Source organism: Elaeis guineensis, chromosome 2 (genome assembly GCF_000442705.2).
Source record: "Elaeis guineensis isolate ETL-2024a chromosome 2, EG11, whole genome shotgun sequence".
NCBI lineage: Eukaryota > Viridiplantae > Streptophyta > Magnoliopsida > Arecales > Arecaceae > Elaeis > Elaeis guineensis.
Genome location: NC_025994.2, coordinates 12249783 through 12258387, shown reverse-complemented (window position 1 = coordinate 12258387; position 8605 = coordinate 12249783). Strand labels below are relative to the sequence as shown.

General features: G+C 52.6%; 1 pseudogene; it reads left to right on the top strand.

Moving 5' to 3' along the window:
- The first annotated feature begins 6475 nt into the window (after window positions 1–6475).
- On the top strand, window positions 6476–8028 carry LOC105031989 (putative receptor protein kinase ZmPK1; annotated as a pseudogene).
- Window positions 8029–8605: the final 577 nt, after the last annotated feature.

The window sequence follows — 8605 nt, the reverse complement described above, 5'->3', positions numbered from 1 at the left end:
ATCGGCCCTTGTAAGCGTCCGATGCATCGTCGGCGATCGGGCCGTTGGTCCCCAGTGGAACATTAGGTTCAAATCGGGACGTCGGGGCTCGCACTTCTTGGCGAGCACCGACCCACAGTCGAAGAGTCGAGATTCCAGACTCCGAAGTTTGAAACCAAATTCATATTCCGAGTGAGGGGATACAGAGTTCATTGATAGTACAACTTTAGGTTGTCGGCATTCCAGGTCCGGAGAATGGCATTTTCCTCTAGAATCTCCAGTCGGTAAGCTCTCAGCCCGTAGGTGTCTGCTACCTTGTAGGGTCCTTCCCAGTTCAGAGCCAACTTACCCTGGTCTAGAGGCTTCGAGACTTCTGCCTTTCTTAGGACTAGGTCCCCAGGCCTGAAAAGCTTTGGTTTGACCTTGGCATTGTAATATCGGGCTACTTTCTGTCGGTAAGAAGCCATGCGGAGCTGGACCTCGCTCCGAAGCTTGGGGAGGAGGTCTAGGTCGGCCCTCCGACACTCAGAGTTGTCCGGCTCTCGATACTGCTCGACTCTAGTCGACGGTAGCCCGATCTCGAGCGGTATCATCGCTTCCATCCCATAGGCCAAACTGAAAGGTGCTCCCCGGTGGGGACACGGGGTGTCGTCCGGTACGCCCACAGGACGGAGTTCAACTCCTCGACCCAGAGGCCTTTAGCTTCATTCAGTCGGATTTTTAGTCCATGCAGAATGGTCCGGTTGGTCACCTCGACCTCACCGTTGGATTGTGGATGCCCGACTGAGGTCAGTCGGTGCATGATGTGAAACCTCGCACAAAAGTCTCTGAAGTCCTGGTTGTCGAATTATTGTCCGTTGTCGGTGATAACGGTGTGCGGCAATCCAAACCTGAAGATGATGGATTTCTAGACGAAGTCTTCCATCTTTCGCTTGATAATTTGCGCTAGGGGCTCGACTTTCACCCACTTAGTGAAGTAGTCGATGGCGACGACTATGAACTTCCTTTGGCCAGATGCTGGTGGGAAGGGACCGAGTATGTCGACCCCCCACTAGGCGAAGGGCCACGGGATGATAATAGGGGTGATTTGGCTGGCTGGTCGGTGTTATATGTTGGCGTACCTCTGACATGGCTCACACTTTCGAACCAACTCAGCCGCATCCTTTCTCATAGTGGGCCAGTAGTAACCCTGCCGCAGGACTTTGTAGGCCAAGGATTTGCCCCCCAAGTGATTTTCGCAGATCCCTTCATGTACTTCTCTAAGCGCGTAGTCCGCGTCGGTCGGTCCCAAGCATCTGAGCAAGGGAAGAGAGAATGACCTTTTATAGAGTCGGCTATCCATTATCACGTATTGGGAGGCCGACCATCGGAGCCATCTGGCCTCCGTGGGATCTTCAGGGCTGATCCCGTCGGTCAGGTATCGAACAATTGGATCCATCCAGCTTGGTTCGGCCGCCAGTTGCAGCACCTCCTCGGCCTTGTCAATGCTCGGCTGCTCGAGATTCTCCACGAACGTCTGACCCAAAGCATCGTAGGCTGAAGTCGCTAACCTGGAGAGTGCGTCGGCCCGAGCGTTCTCCGACCTAGGGATATGGGAGATCTCAAAATATCCGAGGCGTGCCACAAGATCTTTCACCTTCTGGAGATATCTTGCCATAGCCGGGTCTCGCACCTCGAATTCGCCCTTGACCTGGCCCACGATCAGCTGAGAATCGGAGAAGATCCGGAGGCTGTCGATCCCAAGCTCCTTCGCCATCCTCAAGCCAGCGAGGAGCGCTTCATACTCAGCTTGATTGTTGGAAGCTTTAAAGTCAAATCAGAGGGCGTACTCAGTGACCATCCCTTCCGAGTTGGTGAGCAGGAGTCCGACCCCGCTCCCCCGAGCATTTGAAGCTCCGTCGATGTGCAGCACCCAGGTGGACCTGGGGTCAGGCTCGGGGATCACAGCTCCTCCGGGCTTCCCGCCTTCCGACCCTTGGTCGGTTGTCGGGCACTCCGCAATAAAGTCAGCCAAGACCTGGATCTTCAGGATGGATCGTGGCCGGTACAGTATGTCGAACTCACTGAGCTTCATCGCCCATTTCGCCAGTCGTCCCGATGTGTCGGGTCGGCGCAGTATCGCCCTCAGGGGCTGGTTGGTGAGGACCACAATGGCATGCACTTGGAAGTATGGACGGAGTCGTTGTGCGGACACGGTCAGGGTGAATATCATCTTCTCCGTCTCCATGTATCGAGTTTCAGCACCGCGAAGCACTTTGCTGGTGTAGTATATAGGTTGATGAATTCGGCTCTCATTCTCTCGGACGAGCACTAAGCTAACCACCTCGAAGGAAGTGGCTAAATAGAGATACAGCGTCTCTCCGACTTTCGGCTTCACCAGCAGCGGTGGGGAAGCTAGGTACTTTTTCAGGTCCTCGAAGGCTCGTTGGCACTCATCCGACCAAGAGAAGCCCCTCACCTGCCTCAGGGTTTTGAAGAACGGGAGGCATCTCTCAGCCAACTGAGAGATGAATCGGCTGAGGGCGATAATTTTTTCGTTCAGCTGCTGGACCTCCTTCTTGGTGTCCGGGTGCCGTATGTCGATGATTGCCTTTATTTTCTCAGGGTTGGCCTCGATTCCACGTTGAGAAATGAGAAACCCGAGGAACTTCCCCGAAGGCGCACTTAGTCGGATTCAGCTTCATCCGGTGTCGTCGTAGAGTGCGAAAAGCTTCTTCGAGATCTCGAACGTGATCTGTAGTCTGCGCACTCTTTATCAGCATGTTGTCCACATACACTTCCATATTGCGCCCAATTTGGTCTTTGAAGACCTTATTGACGAGTCGCTGGTAGGTGGCTCTGTCATTCTTCAGTCCGAAGGGTATTACTCTGTAGCAGTAGAGGCCCTTCGCGGTCACGAAGGCGGTGTGCTCCTCGTCTTCAGGTGCCATCCGGATCTGATTGTATCTGGCGAAAGCGTCCATGAAGCTGAGTAGTCAGTGGCCGGACGTCGCATCTACCAACTAGTCGATTTTTGGGAGTGGAAAGCTGTCCTTCGGACAGGCGCGGTTTAGGTCGGTATAGTCGATGCAAATCCTCCAACTTCCGTTGGCCTTTTTCACCATGACGATATTGGCAAGCCAATCGGGATATGTAGTTTCTCTGATGAAGCCTGCCTCGAGTAGCTTGTCCACTTTTTCGTCGATGGCCTTCTGTCTTTCAGGGGCAAAAGACCATTTCTTCTGCCTCACCAGCCTCATTGCTGGGTCGATGTTGAGTCAGTGTGTCATTATCTCTGGGGAGATGCCCGACATATCCGCTGTCGACCAAGCGAACACGTCGATATTGGCCTTCAGTAGCTCCAGTAGCTCCACCAACTGTCGTCGCTCGGGATTGGGTAATTGAGATCCGACCCATACCATTCATTCTGGATTCCCCGTTATCGGGATGGGAACAAGCTATTCGGCCAGTTCGCCTCGTTCTTCCTCCTTCCGTTGGTCCAACTTGTCGACCGTCAGGGAGCCCTTCAACTCGTTGCTTTGAGCGGAGATCTGGAAGCATCGCCGAGCGAGCTGTTGATCCCCGCGTATCTCCCCGACTCCATTTTTGGTCGGAAACCGAACCAGGAGATGATACGTCGAAACTATCACCCTGAGGGCGTTTAGTCCGGGTCTTCCAAGTATGGCATTGTAGGCCGAAGGCACTTGGATGACCGCAAAGGTCAAGTGGACTGTGCTCTGTCGGGGTTCGGTTCCAGCCGTTACGGACAAAGTAACTCCCCTTCCACCGTGACAGCATCTCCAGCAAAGCCTATCAGGGGTGTAGAGACTCTCTTAAGCCGATCGGCTGACAGTCACATCCGGGAGAAAATCGAGTAAAACAAAACGTTCGTTGAACTTTCATTATCTACAAAGATTCTTTTTACATCATAATTTGCTATTGTTGCCGAGACAACAACAGCGTCGTCATGGGGAGTTTGTATACCCCGAACATCTTCATCTGTAAAAGTAATTTCGCCATCTGTGCGTAGCTTCTTCGTCGACTCCCCTCCAACAGACGTCCCTGGGCCCAGTCGTTTGGAGATCATATTGATGACCCCGGCCGTAGGTTGGTTAGTCGTTGCTTCTTCAGTCGGCTGGGATCGTCGGTCGGTGATCGGCCGGATCGGCGGGTTCCTCCGAAATTTGTTGAGATATCCCCGGCGTATGAGGGCCTCGATCTCATCCTTGAGTTGGATGCACTGCTCAGTGTTGTGGTCGTGGCCCCGATGAAATCGATAGTACTTTCGCCGATCGAGGCCCTTTGCCTTCAGCGGCGGAGGCCGTCACAGATATTCTTCCCCTTCGATCTCCATCAAAATCTGCACACGGGGAGCAAAGAGAGGAGTATAGGAGTCATACCTGGGGTGCGTCGGCCTCGGGCTCCACCGTCGAGGCGACCTCTGGTTTCGTCGTGGGGGTGAGGCCCGACCGTCGGTCGGGGGCCTGCTAGGCTCGGCAGGGGCCCGACCTTTCCTTCGCTTTTCCTTCGGGCCCTTGAACTCGGTCAGGCGCCGGTCGGAAGCTCCTTCGTCTGCACGCATGTACTTGTACGCACGCTCTAGCAGTTTGGCATACGTTCGGGGGAGGGTCTTGTCCAAGGAGTATGTGAATCGGGATGCCCTCAACCCCCGCTTCATGGTCGAGATGGCCATGTCTTCATTGAGGTCCCGAACCTCAAGCGTGGCCGTGTTAAATCGAGCCACGAAGTGTCGGAGCGTCTCGTTTTCTCCCTGTTTGAGGGAGAAGAGGCTGTCCGAGGTTCGTGGTGGCTTCCGACTGGTGCTGAAGTGGGCCACGAAAGAGTACTCAAGCTGCCCAAAGGAGTGGATACTTCCTGATCGAAGACCGGAGTACCAGGCCCTGGCAGCTTTGCGAAGCGTAGCGGAGAAACCGACGCAGAGAAGAGCATCGGTCGCCCCCTGGATCGTCATGAGAGCCTTGTAGCTCTCCAAGTGGTCGACTGGGTCGGTGGAGCCGTCGTAAGGCTCCACATGTGGCATCTTGAACCGACTGAGGATCGATTCGTCGAGGATGAGTCGGGAGAGAGGTTGAGCGGTCTGGAAGTCAATGTCGTTCGAGGACTTCTGTCCGTCCACCTGTAGCTGGACAAGCCGACGGTCGATTTCTTCGAACCTGCGTTCATAGTCGTCGATCCGTCGGTGTTGAGAGACCCCGGAGGTGGAGTCTCCTGATGAATCCGAGAGGGAGGCGGACAGTGTTCGCGGCCGCTTCTCCTTCCTTGCTCGCTCCAGCTGGGAAGGAGACGGTCGTCAGGACTAACGGGCATCATGCCGTGGCCGCCTCTCCTCCTCTCGATGGGAGTGCTGTGACAGGTGCTCCCGAAAAGGTGACGGAGATCGATGCGGGCACCGGTGGCTACTCCTGAAGGGCATCGGGTGTACCGTCGGTTGCCCCACCGGTGAGGGCGGCAACTGGATCGGTTGTTGTTGAAGGCCCTTGACCGCGTCCGTCAACACGGTCATCTGCCGCACAATCGCCGCGATCTGTGCCTCCGTGGTCACCACGGGATGCGGAGAGCTAGGTTCCGCCGTGGAGGGTGGAGGAGAGGCCTCTTCCCAGCGGGAAGAGCGCCTCGCCGATCCGGTGACCCTCGACCGCTAAGCTCTTGTTCTTGTCATCTCGATAAATATTTCGAGTTCCGTGGGGGTTGTAATCCCTGGTGCTGTGGGAACCCGTCCCCTACCTGGCGCGCCAAAACCTGTTGCGGCCAATCCCCTCATCGCCTGGTCGCCGGGAACGAGCGTCTGCAAAAGAAGTCCGTACTGACCGGAGGTGACTCTGGCGGGGACCCTCCGACAGTCAAGTCAGAGAGGAGACTAAGCAACAGTAGAAAAGAATCAAGGAGCTCAACGAGGGAGGGTGAGAGCGGGAGCTAGAGAGGAAGAGTTCAAGGGTCTCGAAAAAACCTCCTCAGCACTGTTGCCTTCCCCGATTTATAATAGAGCGCAGCATGGCGCCATCATTAATGGTGCAGACAATGGAAGAATTGTCAAATCATCGAGGACTATCAGAGTCACTGTGAGGTTGTCAAATCACCGTGGGACTGTCAAATCGCTAGGGTTGACCCATGCCTTAGGTGGGATAATGCCCCAAAGCGGCTGTGCCGCATGCCGTTGTCAGGATCGACAGTCTCCAGCAGTCGTACGACGTTTGAAGGAGCCGACCGACTGTATGTCGGTGCCTGGTTGAGGGATGTTGGGCGAACCCCCAGGGACCCTCCGATGGTCAGTCGGGCAGACACCTAGGGACCCTCCGGAGATCAGTCGGGCGCCTTACAAGAGTCGGATGTTGGGCTCCCCAATCCGGCTAGTCGGGAGGAGAGAGAGTCGGCCCGGCCGACATAGGTTCGGTTGGGCAGTGTCGACAGTCGTCGGTCGGCAGAGTTGGGTACTGGTCAGACGGGCCCGACAGTTAGTCGGCGTGGGAGGACCGATCGGTATATCCCAACAGCTCTAATGCCTATGCCTTCTCCATCTGGTTCTCCAACTCAGCCATCGAGACCGTCGCAAGGACTGCGAACCGTGATCGTCCGGTAAATGGTCATGGATCAAAAATTAACTTCCGCAAGAATGGAGGCATGGTTCTAGCTGACACCGATGGCACGGTTGTGTGGATGCGATGGGAAAGTTCGTTTCGAGCGACCAGTTGGCATTCAGTGCTTCCGACATGGGTTCCGGAATCTTAAGAAGGCTGACTCTGGACTACGATGGCAATCTCAGGCTTTACAGCCTAGATGAATCGAAAGGAACGTGGTCGGTTACATGGGAAGCTCTTCCGCAGCTCTGCTTGATACATGGGCTGTGTGGCAGGAACGGAATCTGCACGTATGTGCAATCCAAAGTGGTTTGTTCGTGCCCTCCTCATTACGAGATGAGCGATCCAAACGACTGGCGCAAAGGTTGCAAGCCAAAGTTCAGCGTGAGCTGCAACACCGCTCAGCGATTTACACATCTAGCGCTACCCCAAACAGATTTCTGGGGTTACGATCTCAATTACTCCACCTCCATTTCCTTGGAGGCTTGCTGGAAGATACTTGCGAAGGAATGCACTATGTGTTTGGTAGTGCTCTTTGCTACGCTAAGAGCATTCTCTTTAACGGGAGAAGTTCTCCGAGCACCCCAGGCATTTTGTATTTGAGGATACCCGAAAGTATATCGACTTCGGGGTCCTCTGCTCTTCAAATGCATCAGCCCAATTGTAATGATACGCACTCTGAAGCTACAGTAAGTTCTTCAAATATGTACGCGAGCAGCAGCGGGAAGGCGAGATGGGCGTATTTCTATGGTTTCATATCAGCGTTCGGTGCCATCGAAATCCTGTTTATTGTATCAGGATGGTGGTTTACCTTCAGAATGGAACAGAAGCCAACATCCCTGGAAGAAGGGTGCAGGTTGATATCCAGTCAATTCAGGCAGTTCACATATGAAGAGCTCAAAAGGGCAACTGGGAAATTCATGGATGAGACTGGAAGGGGAGGCGCAGGTGTTGTGTACAAGGGAGTATTGGATGATAAGAGGGCGGTGGCGGTGAAGAAGTTGGGAGATGCCATCCAAGGAGAACTCGGTGCTGAACTGAGTCTAATAGGGAGAATTTATCACAAGAACCTTGTGAGAATATGGGGGTTCTGTTCAGAAGGTCCGCATAAGCTGCTCATTACCGAGTATGTGACCAATGGTTCTTTGGAAGAAGACAGAAACAAAAGACCGACAATGGATTCTGTAGTCCATAAGCTCCTGTCATACCATGATGACCCCAGCTCCCACAAGGAACTAGCAGTAAATCAGTAGTAGCATCTCCTTTCGTCGATCATGTGTGCAATTACAAGTCTCCTGGTTGTCTCTAAATTGTTTCTCTGTATGTCTTTTTGATGGAAGTATTTCTCTGTATGTCAGATGAAAGTAAAAGATGAAAATGATGCCGACCGTCTCTCTTTTTGTTGGGCACGTATATGTATTTGTAGAAAGAATTTAAAGGTGTTACACCATAAAAATTCTCCATTTAAAGTGTCAATGGCATGTTTACACTGCATTCTTTGGCATAAATAGTAACAACTAGATATATTGATAAAGCGAAAAGTTAAGATTGCAAATATTCTCTGCACAGATCTTGGTGTATATAGCCCAAGTAATAACCATTGCTGCCCATTTCTTATAAATTTTTGATGAGTCATGCAATTTTATCTGGTTCTGTCTGGTCATACAGTTTATTAAGAGACATTCATTGAAACAATCATACTCAATCTTGATGCTCTGCTTCTGATTGTTAGGGGTGTTTCTATCCGTGTCTTCTAATACTAGCTACCAGATCATTAATGGACTAGGATGCATGGTTGAGGCATCACCTTTTGCCAGACATATCCCTCCCGTTGCAATGGCTTTCACAGTATGTGTCTGTTTTGCAAACAACATTTATGGGGGAATGCAAGTTGTTGATTGGGCTAGGTGGATTGGTGTTCAGTGACAGTATGTTTACGCAATAAAATTTGGGTTACATACTTATATTATGTTTCATCTAAACAAATTTCAATATAACTGACTGACCACTTAATCTTGCATCATAGGCATGTATACAGAAGAGTTTGCTTC